Genomic DNA, 24,046 nt, shown 5'->3' with positions numbered 1-24,046 from the left:
GCACGGGGGACCATTGGGATGTTGGGATTCGAACCACTGTCCATCTGCATCTAAGGCAAACATCTTACCGCTGTGCTCTCTCTCCGGCTCTGGAGTGATTTCTGAGTTTAGGGCCAGAACTAACCCTTGAGCGCTGCCAGGCATGACTCCAAAACAAACAAATAAAAAACACCCAAACAGTGCTCGCTTCGGCAGCACATATACTAAAATTGGAATGATACAGAGAAGATTAGCATGGCCCCTGCACAAGGATGACACGCAAATTCGTGAAGCGTTCCATATTTTTAAAAAAAAACAAAAAAAACAAACAAACAAAAAAAAACACCCAAACAGACCAAAAAAACCCGTAAGGGGCCAGAAAGAAAAAATTCAGCCTGTTGGGTGTTTGCCTTGTATACTTCTGGCCTGGGTTTGATTCGAGGCATCCCATATTGATTCCCTAAGCCAGGAGTAAGCCTCACCAGGTGTAGCCCCAAACAAAAGCGAACAAAAAGATTAAAAAAAGAATACTTTGGATTTGTTGTTCAGGCAGCTGGTGTTTATACATTTTAATTTCATTTAGCCTTTGATTTTTTTTTAAAACTAAAAGTTCTGTGTTTGAGCAATGCATAGCTGTGTATGTGTGGGCAGTAAGTACGACTGGTTCTATGCTCATTCCTAGAGGTTCTCATAGACTAGGTTGTTGAGCTCTTTCTAGCCCCTGATTATATAGCCTCGACACTGAAAGCTCAGGGGTTACTCCTGCTCTAGGCTCAGAAATCACCCCAGCAGGCTCGGGGGACCATATGGAATGCCGGGATTCGAACCACCATCCTTCTGCATGCGAGGCAAATGCCCAACTTTGTTCATGCTATCTCTGGCCTTTTGATACTGAACTTTGATGTCTCATCCATTTATATTTGATTTGAGCTTTGTCTAATTTCTGAGTTTGTAAATAGTTGTGGTTGTTCCTTAAACATTTTTTCTTAGTTTTTTTTTTTTGGGGGGGGGTCCACACCCAGTAGCACTCAGGGGTTACTCCTGGCTCTATGCTCAGAAATCGCTCCTGGCAGGCTCAGGGGACCATATGGGATGCCGGGATTCGAACCACCGACCTTCTGATTGCAAGGCAAATGCCTTACCTCCATGCTATCTCTCCGGCCCCCTTTTCTTTCAAAATTTTCTTTTTTTGAAAAATTTCTTTTCAAAATTTTCGTTGTGTCAGGAATCACTTCTAGTGGGTTTAAGGGATCATATAGAGTGCCAGGGACTGAACTTCAGTCGGCCTTGTGCAAGGCAAGCACTATACCCACTGTGTTCCTGTGGCCCCAGGTGCCCATTTTGAATATGTCTGTGACAGGTTTCAACCAGAAAATTAAAACACCCATCACTCGTGGATTTAAACATTTGATGATGGACTGGTCTCAAATGGTAAAGACTATTTATTTAAGATCTTGTGTTTGACCCCTTTCCCAACCTCCAACCTCCCCTGTAGCAGTACCTACTGGGTGTAGCCCTCTGGTGGTGGCCCTGAGCACAGCTGGTAAGCTGCTCTTCAAAAGACCTAAACATGCTTGATGAGTTTCAGTTGAAACTTATTTTTGGATCATACCCAGCTATGTTGAACAGTTATTCCTGGCTCTGCTTTCAGGAATTATTCCTGGTGTAAATAATGCTTGGGATAGGATGCTGGGGAATCAAACCTGATTGACCATGTGGAAGGTGATCTATCTCCTTATCTGTTTACTATATCTTTTTTTTTTTTTTTTTTGTTTTTGGTTTTTGGGCCACACCCGGTAACGCCCAGGGGTTACTCCTGGCTATGCGCTCAGAAGTCGCTCCTGGCTTGGGGGACCATATGGGACGCCGGGGGATCGAACCGCGGTCCGTCCTAGGCTAGCGCAGGTAAGGCAGGCACCTTACCTCCAGCGCCACCGCCCGGCCCTGTTTACTATATCTTTCTAGCTCTATCAATTGCAACTGTTTTTAAAAATTCAATTGTCCTTGGGGCCGGAGAGATAGCATGGAGGTAGGACATTTGCCTTGCATGCAGAAGGACTGTGGTTCGAATCCCGGCATTTCATATATTCCATCTAGCATGCCAGGAGCGATGTTTGAGCGAATAGCCAGGAGTAACCTTGAGCGCTGCTGGGTGTGGACCCCTCCAAAATAAATTCATTTTTCCTTGTTCATTTACTTTTTTGGGGGTAGAGTGGCACTTATGTGGTATTTACGGTATACTCCTGGCTCTGCTTGGATCATTCTTGGATTGCTCTGGGGACCATATATGATGACCGGGTTGAAGTCACATTTCCCTTGTGCAAGGCAAGAGTCCTACCGTGTGTACGTCACTGCAGTACACACACACACACACACACACACACACACACACACACACACACACACACCCCGTTTTTTTTTGTTTTGATTTTTGGTCCACACCTGGTGGTACTCGGGTTACTCCTGGCAGGATTGGGGGACCATATAGGATGCCGGGGATTGAATCCAGGTCAGTCCTGAGTTGGGCACATGCAAGGCAACCACCCTACCACTGTGCTCTCACTAGCCCCACAATCTGCCCCATTACTTATTTTTGAAATAGCAATGGCCAGGAATTCCTGTGGTGCTTGTTAGTGGATTGGTTTCATATTAACTTGTACTGCTCACATACTGCCATGGTACTCACTGACGTGTGTATTTCTTGCAATGATTGCACACATACTAGTAACATAGTAGTCAATATTCTTTTGATGAGACACATGTTGTGGATGTAGTACTCTCCAGGGCTCAAGCTTCCTGTCAGTGGTGCTCACATCTTTTAGTTACTCTTGTGGCGTTGCCCCTTTGTGGCACATACACTGGGTTGTAGTGTGGCAGTAAGCCACTTGCGATGAGGATCGCAGGCTTCCAGATAATGCTTGGTGCATGTGTGGTACTGGGGATTAAATTAGTGACAATATGCTTGCAAGGAAGGCTTCCTGAGCCTCTACACTTTACCTCTAGATCCTGAAATTGTTCTTTTGCTTTGTCAAATTGTCTGATCTTTAGTAGGAATGCATTTCAGTTAATTACAGAATCCTTTATATATTTTGGTGCCTTATTGAACCCAGGGCTGGCTTTTTTGAAGCAAATATACTGCTGAGCTACACCCTCAATCCCCTCCAGAGCCCTCTTTTATTTTTTCAGGCCACACCTGTTGATGCTCAGGGGTTACTCCTGGCTAAGTGCTCATAAATTTCCCCTGGCTTGGGGGGACCATATGGGACGCTGGGGGATTGAACCATGGCCCTTCCTTGGCTAGCACTTGCAAGGCAGACACCTTACCTCTAGCGCCACCTCACCTGCCCCTCCAGAGCCCTCTTGACCTGATCCTCGAATCTTTTGATAATTTCCTTACTCTCTAGTACAGGGGTCCTCAAACTTTTTAAACAGGGGGCCAGTTCACTGTCCTTCAGACTGTTGGAGGGCCAGATTACAGTAAAAACAAAAATTATGAACAAATTTCTATGCACACTGCATATATCTTATTTAGAAGTGAAGAAACAAAATGGGAATAAATACAATATGTGGCCCGCGGGCCATAGTTTGAAGACCCCTGCTCTAGTATGTGTAAGAATAGATTTCAAGCTCATTTCATGCTCCAGAGTAGGAATCAGCTATTTGTCTAAAATTTCTTTATATTAGTGGGAAATGCTATTTAAAACTACAATCTGAATGTTAGAGATATTTATTTTGTTTTTGTTTTTCTTTCTCAGCCACACCTGGTGGTGCTTGGGTTACTCCTGGCTCTGTGCTCAGAAATTGCTTCTGGCAGGCTCAGGGGACCTTATGGGATGCCAGGGATTGAATCTGATCTGTCCCATGTTGGCCATGTGCAAGGCAAATGCCCTACTGCTGTGCTATTGCTCCAGCCCACAGGTTCATTCTTTTTTAAATGTATGTCATCACACTGTTCTTACCTCAAAAAATGTCAGTATGTTGCCATTGTAGTTTATTGGTTCCCCTTTACCTTTTGCTCCCACTTTTCTCTCATAACCGCATAAGAAAAATTTTACAGTTAGAATCTATGGGCTTGGGCCCGGAGAGATAGCACAGCAGCATTTGCCTTGCAAGCAGCCGATCCAGGACCAAAGGTGGTTGGTTCGAATCCCATATGGTGTCCCATATGGTCCCCCGTGCCTGCCAGGAGCTATTTCTGAGCAGACAGCCAGGAGTAACCCCTGAGCACCGCCGGGTGTGACCCAAAAACCAAAAAAAAAAAAAAAAAAAAAAAAAGAATCTATGGGCTTGGGCTGGAGCTATAGCAAAGCAGTAGGGCGTTTGTCTTGCATATGGCTGGACAGACAATACTGGACAGACTCTGATTCGATTCCCTGCATCCCATATGGTCCCCTGAGTCTGCCAGGAGCAACCCCTGAGCACCGCTGGGTGTGACCCAAGGGGAAAAAGAAGAATCTATGGGCTTTGTTTTGGTTCTGTATGTTACTTTGGCTTTAATTATATTTACGTGCATGAAATAATGTTTGTCTTTTTTTCTTTTTTATTTATCTTCGTCTTTTTTCTAACTTAGGTTGGGGGAGTGGACACTACATGGTGCTGAGATTTAACCAGGGTTGGCAAGCACCTTGACTCCTATATCTCTGGTTCTGGAGAGAGACAATTTTGGTTAAAAGTCAGAGGGAGTGACTGGATTTGTAAATATGTATTTGTTTTTATGGGGGGGGGCACATCTGGTATTGCTTATGGGTTCCTCCTGATTCATGGTCAGAAATCACTCCTGCCAGGTTGGGGTACCACCATAAGGGATGCTGGAGATCGAACCTGGGTCGGACGTGTGCAAGGCAAATGCCCTACCCGCTATGCTGTGTCTCTGGCTCTAGAACTTTTTTTTAAAACCCTACCTATGTTGTGCCACATCTAGTGGGCAACAGGGCTAGCTCCTGGCTCTGTGCTCCAGAATCACTCATGTGCTTGGGGGACATAAGGGATTTCTGGGATCAAATCTGGCTTGTGGGGCAAGCACCCTACCTGCTTATACTATTGATTACTCTGACACGTATGAACTTTGATTTAATGAGGTATTGTGGGAGATGGTAAAAGCCACATTCAGCAGTGCTTAGGGGTGATTCCTGAAAGTGCTTTGAGGACCCTATCTGGTGCCAGAATCAAACGGGTAGATTGCATACAAGTGTCTTAACTAACCACTGTTAAACTTTGAAAGAAACTACGGTACCAAACTTTTCCAGAGTGAATACCAGTTTGCCTTTCTATCATTTTTTTTCACATTCTTTCCAACATTGAATATGGCCAATAGTTTTTGCTTTAATTGTTCTAATAGGTGCATATTTCTTTCTTTCTTTCTTTCTTTCTTTTTTTTTTTTGGTTTTTTCCAGGCCACACCTGTTTGACGCTCAGGGGTTACTCCTGGCTAAGCACTCAAAAATTGCTCCTGGCTTGGTCCTTTCATAGTGGTTTTAATTTGCATTTCCCTAATGACTAATGATATTGAGTCTTTTAATGTGCTTTTGCAATTTCTCTTTGGTAAGTCAGTTATTCTAATCTTTGTCCAATAAAAGGCTGGGCGATTTATTTATTTTTTGGGTTTTTTTTTTTTTTTGGTCACATCCAGCAGCTCTCAGGGGTTACTCCTGGCTCTACGCTTAGAAATTGCTCCTGGCAGGCTCGGGGGACCATATGGGAGGCCAGGATTCGAAGCACCATCCTTCTGCATGTAAGGCAAATACCCTACCTCCTTGCTATCTTTCTGGCCCTGGGTGATTTTTTTAAACTGAGTTTTTAGAGTTCTTTTTTTTTTTGGTTTTTGGTTTTTGGTTTTTGGGTCACACCCAGCAGCGCTTAGGAGTTACTTCTGGCTCTACTCTCAGAAATCGTGCCCCCCCCCCAAGGCTTGGAGGGGGCCATATGGGATGCGGGGATTCAAACCACCATCCTCTGCATCTAAGGCTTACGCTGTGCTATCTCTTATCTCTCCTGCCCCAGCAGGATTTTTTTTTTATATTATAGATAACATTCTTCTTTGGTTTTTTGAGAGTTTATTTGTTTTGGTGCCACATCCAGCAATACTCAGGTTATTCCTGGCTCTGTGCTCAGAAATTACTCTACCAGGCTTGGGGGACTGTATGGGATACCAGGGGTCCAACCTGGGTCTGCCACATGTAAGGCGAATGTCGCACTTGTTGTGTTATCCTTTCTGGCCTATAATGATAATGGTAATAATTATTATTTGGTGTGTGTTTGAGCCTCACCTAGCTGTTCTGAGGGGTTACTCCTGGCTTTGAGCTAAGAGATAAATGGTTACTCAGAGGTTTTATGTAGTACCAGGAATCAAACACTTATTTCAATGTCCTTTACCCACTGTACTATCTCTCCAGGTCTGGATACAATTTTGTATTTGACTTGATCTACAAATACTTTTTTGTTTTGTTTTGTTTTGTTTTTGGGGGGCCACACCCGGTGACGCCCAGGGGTTACTCCTGTCTATGCGCTCAGAAATCGCTCCTGGCTTTGAGGAGCATATGGGACACTATGGGATCTAACCGTGGTCCGTCCTAGGTCAGCGCATGCAAGGCAAACACCTACCGCTTGTGCCACCACTCCGGCCCCATGATCTATAAATACTTTTATTATGTGTGACTTTTATTTTTCTACTTTTTGCCACATCTGGTAGTGCTCAGGACTCCTGGTTCCATGCTCAGGGATCATTTCTGGCAGTGTGGGGGTGTGTGTGGGGAAATGGTCAGTATGTGATTCACTGTACGTGTATGTGAATTACAAGTGATTTTTTTCACTGTTTACTTGTATGTGTAAACTTTTTTTTCCCAGAACTTACTGAGAAATACTAGTAGTACTTTCACAGTATGAGAATGTGATCTAGAGAAATTTAAGAGTGTTGGTAACATAGTCTTTCTTCTGAATGCAATTTTTCTTCCTTCGTTTTTGTGTTTAGGGTTTACTTGGATCTGTTCTTAGGAATCACTTTTTTTTGTTTTTTTTTTGGTTTTACGGGCCACACCCGTTTGATGCTCAGGGGTTACTCCTGGCTAAGTGCTCAAAAATTGCCCCTGGCTTGGGGGAACCATATGGGACACTGGGGGATCGAACCAAGGTCCTGATCCTTGGCTAGCGCTTGCAAGGCAGACACCTTTTTTTTTTGGGTCATACCTGGTGACGCTCAGGGGTTCCTCCTGGCTATGCCTCAAATCTCTGTGGCTTGGGGGACCATATGGGACACCAAGATTGAACCGAGGTCCATTCTAGGTCAGCCACATGCAAGGCAAACACCCTACTGCTGCACTATTGCTCCGGCCCCAGGAATCATTGCTTGGCTTCCAGGAATCACATCTGAGCATATCTGGGACCATATATGTTGACAAGAACAGGTGGCGAGCATTTTTCAGCTCTGCCAGGCAATTACCCTACCCACTGCCCTAGCTCTCCAGTCCCTAAAAGTGACATTTTTTTTTAATCTGGTTTTTGGGTCACACTGGCAGTACTCAGCGGTTACTCCTGGCTCTACGCTCAGAAATTGCTCCTGGCAAGCTCGGGGGACCATATGGGATGCCGGGATTCGAACCACTGACTTTCTACATATAACGCAAACGCTTTACCTCCATGCTATCTCTCCGGCCCCAAGTTACATAATTTTTTTTTTTGGTTTTTGGGCCACACCCGGTAACGCTCAGGGGTTACTCCTGGCTATGCGCTCAGAAGTCGCTCCTGGCTTGGGGGACCATATGGGACGCCGGGGGATCGAACCGCGGTCCGTCTCCTAGGCTAGCGCAGGTAAGGCAGGCACCTTACCTCCAGCGCCACCGCCCGGCCCCTAGTTACATATTTTTAATATTCCTCCCCTTCTCTCTGTTGATGTGGCAGCATGGCTGTTGTGCTTGTTAAGGATCACCTGGTCAGGGAGAGGGGGAAGGACTGGTCAGTCAGGACTTCTGGCACTAGTGCTCTCATCCTTTTAGTTGTGTTGTTCACTGGGGTTATTACATACTGTAGCTCAGGTGCTCATATATACCTTACTGTTGTATGGTTGGAAATTGCTTGCAACTCTGGGGATGGATAATAGCAGAGAAACAATCAAAAATGAATGCTCCACGCACATGTGCTGCTCTGGAGATCAAATATACATCCTTAAACTTGGCAAAGAAATTTTGCCTTGCATGTGCTAACCTAGGACGGATTGGGGTTTGATCCCCTGTGTCCCATATGGTCCCCCAGGCCAGGAGCGATTTCTGAGTGAGCCTGACTAGGTTTGGCCCAAAAACCAACCCCCCCCCCAAAAAAAAAAAGACTTGGCAGAGAAAGTGCTTTTACTTCTGAGCCCTCCCCTGCTCCTTATTCATTATTACCCGGCGTTGCTCAGAAATAGCTCCTGGCAGGCACGGGGGACCATATGGGACACCGGGACTCAAACCAACCACCTTTGGTCCTGGATTGGCTGCTTGCAAGGCAAACACCGGGCCCTCCTTATTCATTATTACTAAGAATGATTTATGAGGGACTGGAGAGATAGCATGGAGGTAAGGCGTTTGCCTTTCATGTAGAAGGACGGTGTTTCAAATTCCTGCATTCCAGGACCCGGGATATGGTGCTAGAAGTAAGGTGTCTGCCTTGCAAGCGCTAGCCAAGGAACGACCGGGGTTTGATCCGCTGGCATCTCATATGGTCCCCCCAAGCCAGGGGCTATTTCTGAGCACTTAGCCAGGAGTAACCCCCGAGCATCAAACAGGTGTGGCCCAAAAAAACAAAAAACAAAACAAATCAAATCCCGGCATCCCATATGGTCCCCTGTGCCTGCCAGGGGCTATTTCTGAGCGTAGAGCCAGAAGTAACCCCTGAGCACTGCCTGGTGTGACCCCAAACCAAACCAAAACAAAAGAATGACTTATGAAGGTTAAACCTTCATTTTAATCTGTTTTTTTTTTTTTTTTTTTGGTTTTGGTTTTGGATCCCACCCAGCAGCCCTCGGGTTACTCCTGGCAGGCTGGGGGGAGGGACCATATGGGATGCTGGGATTCGAACCACCATCCTTCATGCAAGGCAAACGCCTTACCTCCATGCTATCTCTCTGGTCTCAATTTCCTTTTTTTTTTTTTTTTAAGATAGCATCTAGTAATGAAGTACTGTCATTATAAGATTGTCATTTTGTCCACACACAATTGTGGTTTTTTGTTTGTTCATTTGTTTTTGGGCCACACCTATTGACGCTCAGGGGTTACTCCTGGCTATGCTCTCAGAAATCACTCCTGGCTTGGGACCAAATGGGACGCCAGGGAATCGAACCTCGGTCTGTCCTAGGCTAGTGCTTGCAAAGGCAGATGCCTTACCCACACAATTGTTTTTGAGACTACACCCACCTATGCTCTGGGCTCACTTAGAGTTCTCAGTGCCATTTGTGATGTCAAAGATTGAATCTGGATCAGATTGTGTGCAAGGCAAGCTTTTTTCTTATTGTATTCTTGAGTTCTGGATTTAGTTTATCAACTTCTGTATGAGTTTGAGCAATGTATTTGCATGCTTGTTACTTGAAAAATTGTATTTATTTTATGTAATTTCCACAGCTATTGTGAAGATTTAACAAATAAAGTATAATTAAGGATAATTAAAGAAGGATGGAGTGCTGGAGAGATACTATAGTAGGTAGGGCACTTGCCTTACATATGGGTTTAATCCCCAGCACACGCTGTATGTTGGAGTAGGATAGCCACGAAGAATTAATAATCTAAGCCAGGCACACGGGTGAAAAACATAGGATCAGAAGGCTTCTAACCTGGTGGTGCAGAGCCCAACAAGCCAACAACTTTTATTACATTCAATCCACCCCCCACCAGAGTAGGGTCTAGTAACAAACCAAGTTCCTGTATGGAACTATATATAGTCTAGGTGGGTTTTTATATTACTTGTAAAAAGCCTTGGGTAAAAGGCGTACTAAAATAAGGTGTGGCTAAACACCATCAGTTGTGGCCCCAAAACAAGAGAGGGATGGATGGGCCAGAGTGATAGCACAGTGGTAGATCGTTTGCCTTGTAGGTGGCTGACCCACGATGGATCTCGATTCAGTCATGGGCATCCCATATAGTCCCCCAGGCCAGGAGCAGTTTCTGAGCACACAGCCAGGAGTAACTTCTGAGCTTCACCGGATGTGGCCCAAAAACCAAAAAACGGGGGGGGGGGGGGGGAATGCTGTGAAAAGATAAAGAGGGAAAAATTTTTTTGTTTGTTTTTGGGTCACACCCGGCAGCGCTTGGGTTACTCCTGGCTCTGTGCTCAGAAATCGCTCCTGACAGACTCGGGGGACCATATGGGATGCCAGGATTTGAACCACCATCCATCCTGGATCAGCTGCGTGCAAGGCAAATGCCCTTCTGTTCTACTATCTCTCTGGTCCCAAAAAGGAAATTTTACACATATAAAATAAATTGGCTCCAAAACAAAAAAAAAACCCTGAGTATCTGGTTTAGTAGGAGTCATGAGTGCACAAGACCTAAATCTGGATTCAACTAGCGCTTTGTTAGGGTTTTGGCCATATCCAGTGTTGCTCAGGGGTCATCCTTGACAGCGCAAGGGGAACAGTATTTGCTGTTAGAGATCATATGGGATGTGCAAACCAAATGCCTTATCTCTCTCTCTCTCTCTTTTTTTTTTTGGGTCACACCTGGCAGTGCTCAGGGGTTATTCCTGGCTCCAGGCTCAGAAATTGCTCCTGGCAGGCACGGGGGAGCATATGGGACACCGGGATTCGAACAGATGACCTCCTGCATGAAAGGCAAACGCCTTACCTCCATGCTATCTCTCCGGCCCCAAATGCCTTATCTCTGTTCTGTCTCACCTGGGCTCCCTTTACACTTAAAATGTGGTGGAGGCTGACCTTTTTGTGCCTTAACTTTTTTTTTTTTTCAATAACAGTATGCAACCTCCCGTGGGAGGCCCCCGACCCTCGGGGGTGTGGAAATGAAGGTTGCTAGTTATTAGTGGGTTCACCCGAGCAGAACCGACCTGTAAAGAAGAACTAGAAAAGTTAGTAAGAGAAGCCCTCAAGACAACGCATGCTGTTCAAAAGGGAAGTTTATTGTTGGGGGATCAGCTTTTAAGGGCTGAAATACGGCAGAAGGTGTTACAAGTTTTCCACCAATCAGTTACAAGTATTCATTAGCATAAGCTGGGGCAGGTAATAGGGAGGGGCAAAGAAGTAGAGAGCAGGTTTTTACCTGAAAGCATAAGATTCAAACAGAGTTCTATAAATTTTACTCAACAAGCATAAATAGAAAATCAGCTATAATCTTAATAACTTTTTGCTAACACAAAGGCAAGTTGCTCTATATTTTTCTTTCTGGCTGGATGTATTGGGCTGCTTTGAATTATTTTAGTATTCGTCTATTTTCTTTGTTCTCAAGGCATGGGTGCCTTTGGTCGCATGGGTGCCTTTGGTCACGTGGGTGACCAGATTAGGAATTACTGAGGTGTCTTATGTTCTAGGTTTTATCAGCTAGGCTCCCCACAACAGTATGGGTAATTTAGTAAATCTATCTCAAAGGATATTGTAAGGATTCAGTTAGCTGTTTAACAGCATGTGATGAGTGGTGCCCCATACCCCAGCCACTAGATATCAATTTATCATAGTCTCCCTTTATTTGTTTTTCCAACTTCTGGGGTTTTTCATATTTTGGGGTGACTCCCAAAGGACTCCAGGTGCCTGTGGTGATTCTCAGCCAATAAGACCAGATGGATAAGCCTGTAGTTTGAGATATACCTGGACTACTTGGTCATGCTGTTGTTTTCCAGGGCCATACCTGTACAATCTTGGCGACCATGTGGTGCTGGAACTTGAACCTGGATTAGGTACTTGATAGACATGCAACCAAACTGCTATTTACAAGCTAGTTCGTTACTGGATTTTTTTGATTTTTTTTTGTTTGTTTGTTTGATTTTGGGTCACACCCGCCAGTGCTCAGGGGTTACTCCTGGCTCCATGCTCAGAAAATCGCCTCTGGAAGGTATGGGGGACCATGTGGGATGCTAGGATTTGAACCTCATCCTTCTGCATGAAAGGCAAACGCCGTACCTCCATGCTATCTCTCCGGCCCCAATTTTTTTGATTTTTTTAAATTGACATTTTTTATTTTTGGGGGGCAGTATCAGGTGGCATCCAGGATCTGAACCCAGATTTTCCATATGGAAACCATGAGCTAACTTGGCCTTTTGAATTCTCAGACCTGAGGGTGTTTTTTTTTTGGGGGGGGGGAGGGTCACACCCGGCAGCACTCAGGTTACTCCTGGCTCTATGCTCAGAAATTGCACCTGGCATGCTCGGGACCATATGGGATGCCGGGATTTGAACTGCTGCCCTTCTGCATGCAAGGCAAACTCACTACTTTCATGCTATCTGTTCGGCCCCAGATCTGAGGTTTTTGGTTTCGCTTTTTAAACTTTTGGGTTATTCCTATCTATGCTCAGGGAGAGGCTACTCTGGCTGCTCGCAGGGGACCTTATAGAGTTCTGGGAATTGAACCTGGATTAGTTGAGGTGTGTAAGGCAAGCATTATATTAACATTCCGGCCCCCCAAAGTACTTTTTTGGGGCCACACCCAGTGATGCTCAGGGGTTACTCTTGGCTATGCACTCAGAAATCGCTCCTGGTTTGGGGGACCATCTGGGATGCCAGGGGATTGAACCTCCATCCGTCCTAGGTTAGCACGTGCAAGGCAAATACCCTACACTGCTCCGGCTCCTAGAGCATTTTTTTCTTTTTTCTTTTCTTTTTTTTCTCTCCTTAGTATTTTTTAAGTCACTTTTTTTTTTGGTTTTTGGGCCACACCCAGTGGTGCTCAGGGATTACTCTTGGCTATCTGTTCAGAAATAGGTCCTGGGGCCGGAGAGATAGCATGGAGGTAAGGCCTTTGCCTTTCATGCAGGAGGTCATCGGTTCGAATCCCTGCATCCTATATGGTCCCCCGTGCCTGCCAGGAGCAATTTCTGAGTCTGGAGCCAGGAATAACTCCTGAACACTGCCGGGTGTGACCCAAAAACCACCAAAAAAAAAAAAAAAAAAAAAAGAAAAGAAAAGAAAAGAAAAAAGATATAGATCCTGGCAGGTACGGGGACCATATAGGACACTGGGATTCAAACCAACCACCTTAAGTCCTGGATCGGCTGCTTGCAAGGCAAACACTGCTGTGCTATCTCTGGCCCCTATTTAAGTCACTTTTTAATGCTCAGGGTTTAATCCTGATTTTGTGTTCAGGGATCATTCTTGGCAATACTTGGGCAGGAATTATCTCTGGTAGACTGTATGCAAGGCAAAATCTACCCACAATGTAAAATCTCTTCACATCCTTGCACACCCCCCCCCCCACAGACACCCCCCGCCAAGTAATTTTAAGACAAGCAAGTTGGTCCAGATAGCGCAGCTGTAGGGCGTTTGCCTTGCAAGCTGTGGACCCAGGACCAATGGTGGTTCGAATCCCGGCAGCCTATATGGTTCCCCGTGCCTGCCAGGAGCGATTTCTGAGCACAGGAGTAACTCCTGAGCGCTGTCTGGTGTGACCCAATAACCAAAAAAAAAAAAAAAAAAAGTTGGTCGCATCATGGATTTCATAGACTTTCAGAGATATTTTACTGTGATGGTCCTGGGAAAATAATTTTTAATCATTTTAATAATTTATTTTGGAAATATTGTTTATAATATTAAAATGGCTATTTTTAAATTTTAACATAATATTAGAAACTAGTTTGGGCTACTATTGACCTCTTACATATATTTTTTTTTGATTTTGGGTTACACCCGGCAGTGCTCAGGGGTTACTCCTGGCTCGAGGCTCAGAAATCGCTCCTGGCAGGCTTGGGGGCCTTATGGGATGCCGGGATTTGAACCAATGACCTGCATGAAAGGCAAATGCCTTACCTCCATGTTATCTCTCTCTCCAGCCCCCGACCTCTTATATTCTTTTTTTTTTTTTTTTTTGGTTTTTGGGCCACACCCGTTTGACGCTCAGGGGTTACTCCTGGCTATGTGCTCAGAAATCGCCCCTGGCTTGGGGGGACCATATGGGACACCGGGGGATCGAACCGTTCCTTGGTAGCGCTTACAAGGCAGACACCTTATCTCTAGTGCCACCTTCCCGGTCCCCCTCTTATATTCTTAATAATATTGTACTAACACATAGATCTTTTCCCCAGACCTTCATTACAATTGTGTGTGTGTGTGTGTGTGTGTGTGTGTGTGTGTGTGTGTCACACTCTGCGTTACTCAGCCCTTACTCTTGGCTTTGTGCCCAGAAATCGCTCCTGGGAGGCTCGGGGACCCTATGGGATATACTATGATTGTCGTAGTGGGCCCTTCTGTGTCCTAACTGCACTCCTCCCACAATCATTTCTATTGTATTTGGGTATTCTCATACTTTATTTTAATATCACACAGATGGGTTTGATCATTCTGTATCTGTCCCTCTCTTTCTGTCTCATTTCTCTAGGCATGTTACTCATATCTTGGTTAATTTCATTACTTCATTTTTCCTAACAGCTGCATAGTATTTTGTGTACAAGTACCATAGCGTCTTGATTGAGTCATCCATTTGTTTTCAGGTACTTGGGTTGTTTCCAGATTCTGGCTCTTGTGAATAGTGCTGCAAGGAATGTAGGAGTGCAGATCCCTTTTCTAAGTTGTGTATTTGGGGCCCTAGTGCATATTCCCAAAAGTGATATTGCTGGTTTCAATTTCTAGTTTTTTGAGTAATGTCCATATTGTTTTCCTACACCCCACATCCTCACTAGCACTGACTTTTTGTTGTTATTGTTGTTGTTTGCTTTGTTTTGGTTTTGGGCCATACCTGGAGGTGCTCAGGGGTTACTCCTGGATCCGTGTTCAGAAATTTCTCCTGGCAGTCTCAGGAGCAATTGGTATGCTGGGGATGGAACCTAGGATGGCTGCATACAAGGCAACCAAACGCCCTACCTGCTGTGCTATTGCTCCAGCTCCCCCCCCCCCCCAATCTGAATTTCTTCATTGAGGAAATGTTTTATATCTCTTTTCCCCATTTTTGACGAAGTTAGATATTTTTTTCTTGTTAAGCTCTCAATGCCTTTATTTCTTAGCTTTTAACTCCTTATAAGTAATTTCTCCCACCTTATGGGCTGTCTTTGTGTCCTGTCACGTTTCTTATGGGGTGCAAAAACTTGTTAATTTAATGTCCCTTTGTTTTTCTTTTTGTTTGTTTGTTTTTGGATCACACTAGGTGGAGCTCAGGAGTTACTCCTGGCTTTGTGCACAGAAGTCGCTCCTAGCAGGCTCTGGAGTCTGCAGGATTCGAACCCGGGTCTGTCCTGTGTTGGCCGCCTGCAAGGCAAAAGTGCCTTACTGCTGTGCTATTGCTCTGGCCCCCATGTCTTCTTTATCGTTGCTTCTACTTGCTAGTTGATTCGTCCTTGACGATGCCTTTAGCTTCAATGTCATGAAGCATTCTTCATATGTTTTCCTCTCTGTACCTTATGGTTTCAGGCCTTAATATAAAGAAAGATATTTATCCACTTTGATTTGACTTTTGTGTATAGTTAGAAAGAGGTCTGAGTTCTTTATCTTGTACGTAGCTGACCAGTTTTCCCAGCACCACTTGTTGAAGTGGCTTTCATTGCACCACTTAAATTTCTCGCTCCTTTATTGAAAGTAATTTATAACTGGGGATTTGTTTCAGAGTATTCAATTTTGTTCCATTGATCTGAGGATCTCTTTATTCCAGTGCTATGCTATTTTAATTACTACCGTGTTGGAGTTTGATGTTGAGGGTACTTCCCTCTCATCTTTATCCCCAAAGATTGCTTTAGCTATTTATTTGTGGAGTTATGATGGAGGTTTATTGTTCCATATTCTGAAGTGTTCAATTTATCTCTTTGAAGAACATCATGGGTATCCTGTTGGAACTGCATTGAATCAGTACAAAGCTTTGAGGGGAGTATTGTCATTTTAATTATGTTAATCCTTTCATCCATGAGCAGGGATGTGTTTCCATTTTGTCCTGTCCTCTTATTTCTTGAAGTAGTGTTTTGTAGTTTTCTTTGTATGGGCCTTTCAGTTCTTTAGTTAAGTTGATTCTGAGGCACTTGATTTTCTGTGAATGGGATTGCTTTTTCAATTTCTCTTTCATTATTTGTATATAGGAAGGGCATAGACTTTTTTGTGTTAATTTTTTAACCTGCCACTTTACTGTAAAAGTAAATACTGTAAAAGTAATATTTTAGAAGCTTCTTGGTAAATCAGATATAATACCATATCATTCACAAACAGTGAGAGCTTGACTTCTTCCTTTCCTATCTGGGTGCCCTGGATATCTTTTTCTTGCCTAATTGGTATGGCAAGTACTTCCATATTAACGAGAAGTGGGGGAGAGTCTACAACCCTGTCTTGTGCCTGATCTTGAGGGATCTTTATGTTGAAAATTTTTTTTATTATGAATAGATGCTGAATCTTGTTGAATGCTTTTTTTCATCTTTTGATATGATCATATGAATTTTATTTTTTCTTATTTTGATAAAGTATATTATGTTGACTAGTTATATATTAGACTATCCTTGCATCCCAAGGATGAATCCTATTTGGCCATGGTATATAATCTTTTTTAATGCATTGTTGGATTCTATTTGCTAGTATTTTTGTTAAAGATCTTTGTATCCATGTTAATCAGCAGCCTGTAATTTTTTTTTTGTCTGCCTTTGGTATGAGGGTGATGTTAGTTTTATAGAAATTGCATTTGAGAGTGTTTCTTCATTTTGTTGGAAGAGCCTGGAAAGGATTGACAGTAGATCGATCCTCTATAATTTTTTTAAAATATGGAACGCTTCGCGAATTTGCGTGTCATTTTTGCGCGGGGGCCATGCTAATCTTCTTTGTATCATTCCAATTTTAGTATGTGTGCTGCCGAAGCAAGCACAGATCGATCCTCTATATAGGATTGTTTGAAAGAATTCATTAGTGAATCCCTCTGGGTCTTGACTTCTGTTTTTGGAAGGACTTTCGATTATCATTTCAATTTTTTAATAGTGATACTTCTATTTAGGTATGACAAATCATCTTGGGTAAATAATCTTGATTCGGTTTTAAGAGGTGGTTATAGGAGTAGAATTTATCCATTTCTTCTGGATTATCTTATTTTGTGGCATAAAGTGTCTCACAGTAATCTCTGATGACTTTTAATTTCTGTGGTGGTGTCTGTTGTGATGTCCCCCCTTTAATTTCTGATCGGGTTACATTGATCCTTTGCATTGAGTGGCTATTTTGTCTCAAATGTTCTTTTCCCTAAAATCTTGGTTCTTTAACTGGGCCATCTATTCTATTGCCTTTGTAGAGGAACTATTTCTGTAAGTATGTTGAATGTGGTAAAGTGCGACTTACTTTTGCACATATCTGATCATACCAATGTCTATCTAGTGTCCTAATTTATATTAGATGGTAGTTGGGATGATAAAACTCTGTTACCATGTATTTATTTTGGCATTTCTCTCTCTCTCCCCCTCTCTCCCTCCCTCTCCCTCCCTTCCTCTCTCCCTCTCTCTTTCTTCTTCTCTCCTTCTCTCTCCCTCTCTCTCTCCCTCCCTCCTCTCTCTACCTCACTCTTTCCCTCCCTCCTCTCTCTCTTCCTCTCTCTCCCTCCCTCCTCTCTCTCTTCCTCTCTCTCCCTCCCTCCCTCCCTCTGTCCCTCTGTCTCTCTCTCCCTCTCTCCTCTCTCCCTCTCTCTCCCTCTTTCCCTCTCTCCCTCCCCCCCATCCTTCAAACCACCATCCTTCTGCATGCCAGGCAAATGTCTTACCTCCATGCTATCTCTCCAGCTCAAAGTTGTAAATTTTTAACCAGAGGTTAAAATCTTATTTTTGAGGATCTTAACTATGGAAACTATTATATGCAGCCTTATTAGATTTGTCTTCATTTTGGTTAAAAAGTTAGATGAATCACATAAATTACATATATTCTTAGACTGTAAAAAAAATCTTGTAAAATTTTTCCATTATTTATGAAAATTAACACTGCGTTGATAAGCTTGTGTTTTTTTTTAATCATAAAAACATTCACAGTGAAAAATATAGCCTGTTAATTTTTGTGAGCCACATAGTGGTACTGTGGTACCCAACTCTCCTGAATCTTCCCTCCCTTTCTTCTACCATTGAGCTACATTCTGTCTCTGTTGACAATTGTATATGAATAAAGTTTTTTTCTGCATGTATGTGCATATGTTATTTTTGAAAAAACATACCATCATCAAACTTAAGTTTGCTTTTGTGTTAGTGGCTGTATTTGAATACTATCAAAACAATTTTTTTTTTTTACTTTTGGGGAGATTGGGCTCTACTTCTTGGTGGTTTGAGCTTACTCCTGACTATTCAGGGATCACTTTTTTGGAGTGCTTAGCCAATTGGGATTCAGGGATTGAAATCAGGTTGGCTGTGTGCAAAGCAAATGCCTCACTTGCTATACCACTATTTTTCCAGCTTCAGTTTTGTTTTTATGAACTATATAGAATTATTTATAGTTGGATGTGATGTATATATAAATATTATACATTTATTTGGTTTTGGACACCTGGTGCTTCTTTGGGTTTATTACTGGCTCTGATCTTAGGAATCACTACTGGCAATGTTGAAAGTATGAATGTTCATATGGGATGCCAGGAATTGAATCTGGCTCAGTTCCATGTGTGGAAGGCAAGTTACCCTACCCACTGTACTGTCTCTCTGGTCTCAAGTGGTATGTTATTTAATTTGTCATCTTTGGTGCTTTAGGTAATTTACAGTTAGTTATTAACAGTTCAATTACTCTTGCATATTCACATTGACACAGATATAGGATGAAATCTCTAGATTTAAATTTATGTGAATTGTTACGATGACAAATTATTGCCATGTAAACATTATTGTATGTAAACATTATTGGCAAGTAAAATGGCCTTGTAAACATTTTACTCCAACCCTTGTACTAACAGCATATAAAGTTATATTCTAAAAGCATATAAAGCATTTATACAGTTACCTTTCTAGTACTGAGCATTATTAGACTTAAATCTGAAAAGCTGGTAGGTAGAAATGGTATTTGTGTTTTTGCTTTTTTGGGCTACAGCCAACAGCACTCGGACTATTTCTGGCTTGGTTCTCAGGTGTCATTCAATGTGCTTAGAGAAAATATGTGGTGCCAGAGATCAGACTCTGCCTCCTGCATGTGAAGACCGCCTGCCCTTTGAAGTCTCTCTACAGCCCTCACTATTTTCGTGTTAGTTTCTTTGCATTAGTTTATTGTCATTTGTAATATTTTGTGTTCATTTAATAATCTATTAAGTTTATGCAGTTTTTTTTTTTTTGTGGTTTTTGGGTCACACCCGGCAGTGCTCAGGGGTTACTCCTGGCTCCATGCTCAGAAATTGCTCCTGGCAGGCACAGGGGACCATATGGGACGCTGGGATTCGAACCGATGACCTCTTGCATGAAAGGCAAATGCTTTACCTCCATGCTATCTCTCCAGCCCCGCAGTTTTTTTTTTTTTTTTTAAGTTGTATTTCAGCTACTTCAGCAGTGCTTGGGGGGAACTATGCAGTTCTGGAAATAGAATCTCAGGATTCCTGCATGCATGCCCATTGAGCTGTCCCCCCTTCAGTAATTGCTAGATTTTTATTGATAAAAATAGTAGCCAGATGAAATGTATTTTATTACATTAGGAATATGTGTAAGCGATAATTTGAGTCTCCCCCCCCAATAATTTGAGTCTTAAACCACAATATTTAAAAAGGGTAGTTACAATAAATTGCTTTTCGTTAATTGTTTTATTGAGTTTTTTCCTGTCATTTATCTCCAATTACATTCCAAAGACAAATAGTGACATTTACTAGTGAGAGATTTTTTTTTTTTTTTTTTTTTTATTTATTTTGTTTTGGGCCACAACCGGTGATACTCAGGGGTTAATCCTGGCTTTGCGCTCAGAAATTGCTCCTGGTTTGGGGGACCATATGGGATGCCAGGGAATGAAACCACCACCTGTCCTAGGTTAGCGCGTGCAATGCAAATGCCCTATAGCTTGCACCACCGCTCCGGCCCTTATTTTTATTTTTTGGGGTCACACTTGGTGGCACTCAGGGGTTACTCCTGTTTCTGCGTTTAGGAGCATGCGCTCCTGGCATGCTAAGGGACTCTAAGGGAAACCTGAATTCAGCCACCTTATGTCCTGGGTTGACTGCGTGCAAGGCAAACGTCCTACAGCTTACTCTATCTCTCTGGCCCTAGTGAGAGATTTTTAAATACAAAATATGGGAAATGTATTTAATTTTAATGACTGAATTTTTGGAGGGTATTTCCAAGGAAATTTGTGGGGTGGGTGGTGGTTTCTCAGCCAACTGGGTCAGTGGTTCAGTACAAGGGCACATATATAAATACACTTTGGAAATTGTTATTTATATATAAAATTATGCCTCAGCTCTCCACCATTAGCGCTGTGAAACCTCTTACAGAATCTTAAGTACTCTTCCACTCCCCTCCCCCCAATTTGATAATCTTGTTTTGTAATACAAGGACAACACAGAAAGATTTTTTTTTTGTTAGAATGTTTTTGTCCGAGTACACCTGGTGGTGTTCAAGCTCAACTGCTGCGCTCAGGATCACTTCTGACTTACTGTAGAGACCAAATGAATGCACAGGTCAAGTACTATTGACCTGGCTCCTAGGCAAAGAGTTTTTCATTGTTTGAGATGGTCTACTCCCTTATTTTATCTCTATTGCAGGTGAGTGGGATCATCTGGTGTTTGTCCTCCTTCTGTGTCATTCTACTTAACATAATACCTCCAGTTCAATTCATGTTGCAGTGAACTGTAGGATTCAATAATTTCTTTTTTTTTTTTTTTTTTTTTTTTTTTTTTTTTTTGGGCCACACCCGTTTGACGCTCAAGGGTTACTCCTGGCTATGTGCTCAGAAATCGCCCCTGGCTTGGGGGAACCATATGGGACGCCGGGGGATCGAACCGCGGTCCTTCCTCGGCTAGCGCTTGCAAGGCAGACACCTTACCTCCAGCGCCACCTACCCGGCCCCGGATTCAATAATTTCTTACAGCTACATAGTAATTAGTTGTGCTAAGTGCTGCAACAAACAGGGTGTTTTGTGTGTGTGTGTGTGTGTGAACGAACAAACAGGGTGTTGTGTGTGTGTGTGTGTGTGTGTGTGTGTGTGTGTGTTCTGTCTGTTTGTCTTGGGCATAGATGCAAAGGAGTGGAATCACTGAGTCCTGTAGCTACTCTTCTCTTTTGAGGCATAGAGTCTGAATCAGACATTCCGACCAACAGTGAATTAAAGTTCCTTTTTGTCCACATCTCTAACACTGGCTGTTATCCAGTCTTTTGATAGTCGCCATTCATCTGTGTGAAATATTTTATTGTTTTGAGTTGCATTTCCCTGCTAATGATGAACACATTTTCCCATCGTTTTCCTTTTTATTTAAACAACAGGATTTTTTTTTTTCAGATTCTGGCTATTGTAAATAGTGCTACAGTGAACGTAGGAGTGCAGAGGGCGTGTGTGTGTGTGTGTGTGTGTGTGTGTGTGTGTGTGTGTGTGTGAGTGAGTGTTTTTTAAGTGTTCCTACGGAATATTGCTAGGAATGGTGTTGTTAGATCCTATGGGAGCTCAATTTTTTTTTTTTTTTTTTTTTTGATATTTGGGTCCCACCCGGCAGCGCTCAGGGGCTACTTCAGGCTCTATGCTCAGGGGACCATATGGGATGCCGAGATTCAAACCACTGACTTCTGCATGCAAGGCAAACTTACTTCCATGCTATCTCTCTGGCCCGTAGCCTGGACTATTCTAAGAGAATATTGGTTGGTCAGTTTTAACAAACTTATCAGAGTAGTGAGGCTAATTGTAGAGATGAGAGTGCCAGCATGGTTGGGTGTGTGGAGGTTCTCTTCCTAAAATGGAATGCAGATATGTTTACCATCTTGCTCTATCATTACATGGCCTAGAGGGGCAAAAGATAGTGTGGTGAAGGGCAAAAAGGAGTAAAGCCTGATCTCTGAATATTTTTATTAAGGACACCAATTCTGTCTTAAGTGACCTACCCTCATTACTAATCTGTTCCTATTATCTCGAAGTGTCCTTTCTGGGTTTTGGGTTTAATGTTGAATTCGGAGAGAACATAATCTAATATTTTCCAATAGACTTGTGCTGTTTATTGGAATGGGGGGGGGGCTATGTTGGATTCATACCCAGCTATGCTCAGGCTTACTCCTGACTACTTGGGGTTCAAACTTAAGTTGACTACATGCAAGACAAGTGCCTTCCTTTTTAGACTCTCTGGTCAAGATATGGATTATTTGGGGCCTGGAGTGATAGCAGAGTGGTAAGGTGTTTGCCTTGCATGTGGCCAACACAGGACGGACCCTGGTTTGAATCCCGCATCCCATATGGTCCCCCGAGCCTCCAGGAGCTCTTCTGAGCACAGAGCTACGGGTAACTCTTGAGTGCCACCAGATGTGAACCCCCCAAAAATGATGGATTTTTTTTTTTTTTTTTTTTGGTTTTTGGTTTTTGGGCCACACCCGTTTGGCTCTGCTATTCATGACTTTCATTTACTCCTGGCTTTGCTCAGGGATCACTCCTGGTTGGGCTTGGTATGGAATCTATATGGAGTAACAGGGATCAAACTGGGTGAGCCAGGTACAAGACTAGACTCATATCTGTACTATCACTCCAAACTTCAAGAAGCCTTGTAATCTTTCAATTTGAAAACTAATGTTTTTAATTCTGGGTATTAATTTTCTTATTGTGCTAAAACATTTACCATTTAAACTATTTTCCCCAGCTTTATAGAAGACAATTGAGGCAGTTAGGTAACTGTGTGGCCATCACCACTATGTTCAGACGATTTTCATAATTTCAAATTCTGTACCTATTAAGTAACAGTGCCTCCTTTCACTAGCCTCTGCACACCAACATTCTGCTTTCTGTTTCTTCATCTGATTCATTTCACTTAGCATAAATTCATTGTGTGGTTTGGTCAGAATTTTCTTCATTTTTAAGTAAAATAATTACTCTAGGTAAATAAACAGAATTTGTTTATGCCTCTAAATAGAGATTTGGGTTATTTTGATTTTTGTGGACAATGCTACCATGAGCATTGGTGTTCAGGTTTATGAATTTTTTTTTTTAGTTCTTTTAATTATAAATGGGGGATTGCTGAAGTGGAATTGCTGGAACATGTAGTATTTTCACATGTCATATACCTGGAACATGTATGTATTTATATATATGAGTATTGCTGGGACGTATACAGGTTAAAATGTAGAATTACCCTGTGGTAATTTTTTTAATCCCCCTTTTTGGGGGGGTGGTCACACCCGCAGTGCTATGCTCAGAAGTTGCTCCGGCAGGCTCGGGGGACCATATGGGATGCCGTGATTCGAACCACTGACCTTTTGCATGCAAGGCAAATGCTTTACCTCCATGCTATCTCTCCGGCCTCCTGTGGTAATTCTTTATTTAACTTGTTGAAGAACCGATTTCTGCAGTGACAGTAGCATTTTGAATTAATTATTAGCATTGCACAGGGCTCCATAGTCCCCACATCCTTTCCAGTGCTTATTTTCTCTTTGGGAACTTTTTTAATAAATACTTTTATTTGTAAAGTTTCGGTTGTCTTTGAACTTTAGCCATTTAAACTTGGACCTCTGGTGCCACTCTAATTTAATTTTTTATTGTGTTCCTTGTTCATAAACAGAGTTTCTTTTTTTTTTTTTTTTTTTTTGGGTTTTTGGGCCACACCCGGTAACGCTCAGGGGTTACTCCTAGCTATGTGCTCAGAAATTGCTCCTGGCTTGGGGGACCATATGGGACACCGGGGGATCGAACCGCGGTCCGTCCAAGGCTAGCGCAGGCAAGGCAGGCACCTTACCTTCAGCGCCACCGCCCGGCCCCCAGAGTTTCTTTTTAAGAGAATATTAAGCACTAGAGACGTAGCTCAAACAAAACATGTGGGAGGACTGGTGTGATCCTAGCATCACGTAAGTTTCCCCCAGACACTGCTGGAAG

General features: G+C 42.9%; 1 protein-coding gene and 2 non-coding genes across 3 annotated transcripts in view; 2 read left to right on the top strand and 1 right to left on the bottom strand.

Moving 5' to 3' along the window:
• The window catches only part of PPP4R2 (protein phosphatase 4 regulatory subunit 2), a 64,443-nt gene that overhangs the window by 5,677 nt on the left and 34,720 nt on the right, over positions 1-24,046 (top strand). The window lies entirely within an intron of this gene.
• On the top strand, positions 180-286 carry LOC126014994 (U6 spliceosomal RNA). The gene has a single exon (XR_007497906.1). It is a non-coding gene; the product is annotated as a U6 spliceosomal RNA (small nuclear RNA).
• Positions 16,819-16,925, bottom strand: LOC126015249 (U6 spliceosomal RNA). The gene has a single exon (XR_007498135.1). It is a non-coding gene; the product is annotated as a U6 spliceosomal RNA (small nuclear RNA).

The sequence above is a fragment of the Suncus etruscus genome, chromosome 7, assembly GCF_024139225.1.
Source record: "Suncus etruscus isolate mSunEtr1 chromosome 7, mSunEtr1.pri.cur, whole genome shotgun sequence".
Taxonomy (NCBI): Eukaryota; Metazoa; Chordata; class Mammalia; order Eulipotyphla; family Soricidae; genus Suncus; species Suncus etruscus.
This window is presented reverse-complemented; position numbering and strand designations above follow the sequence as displayed.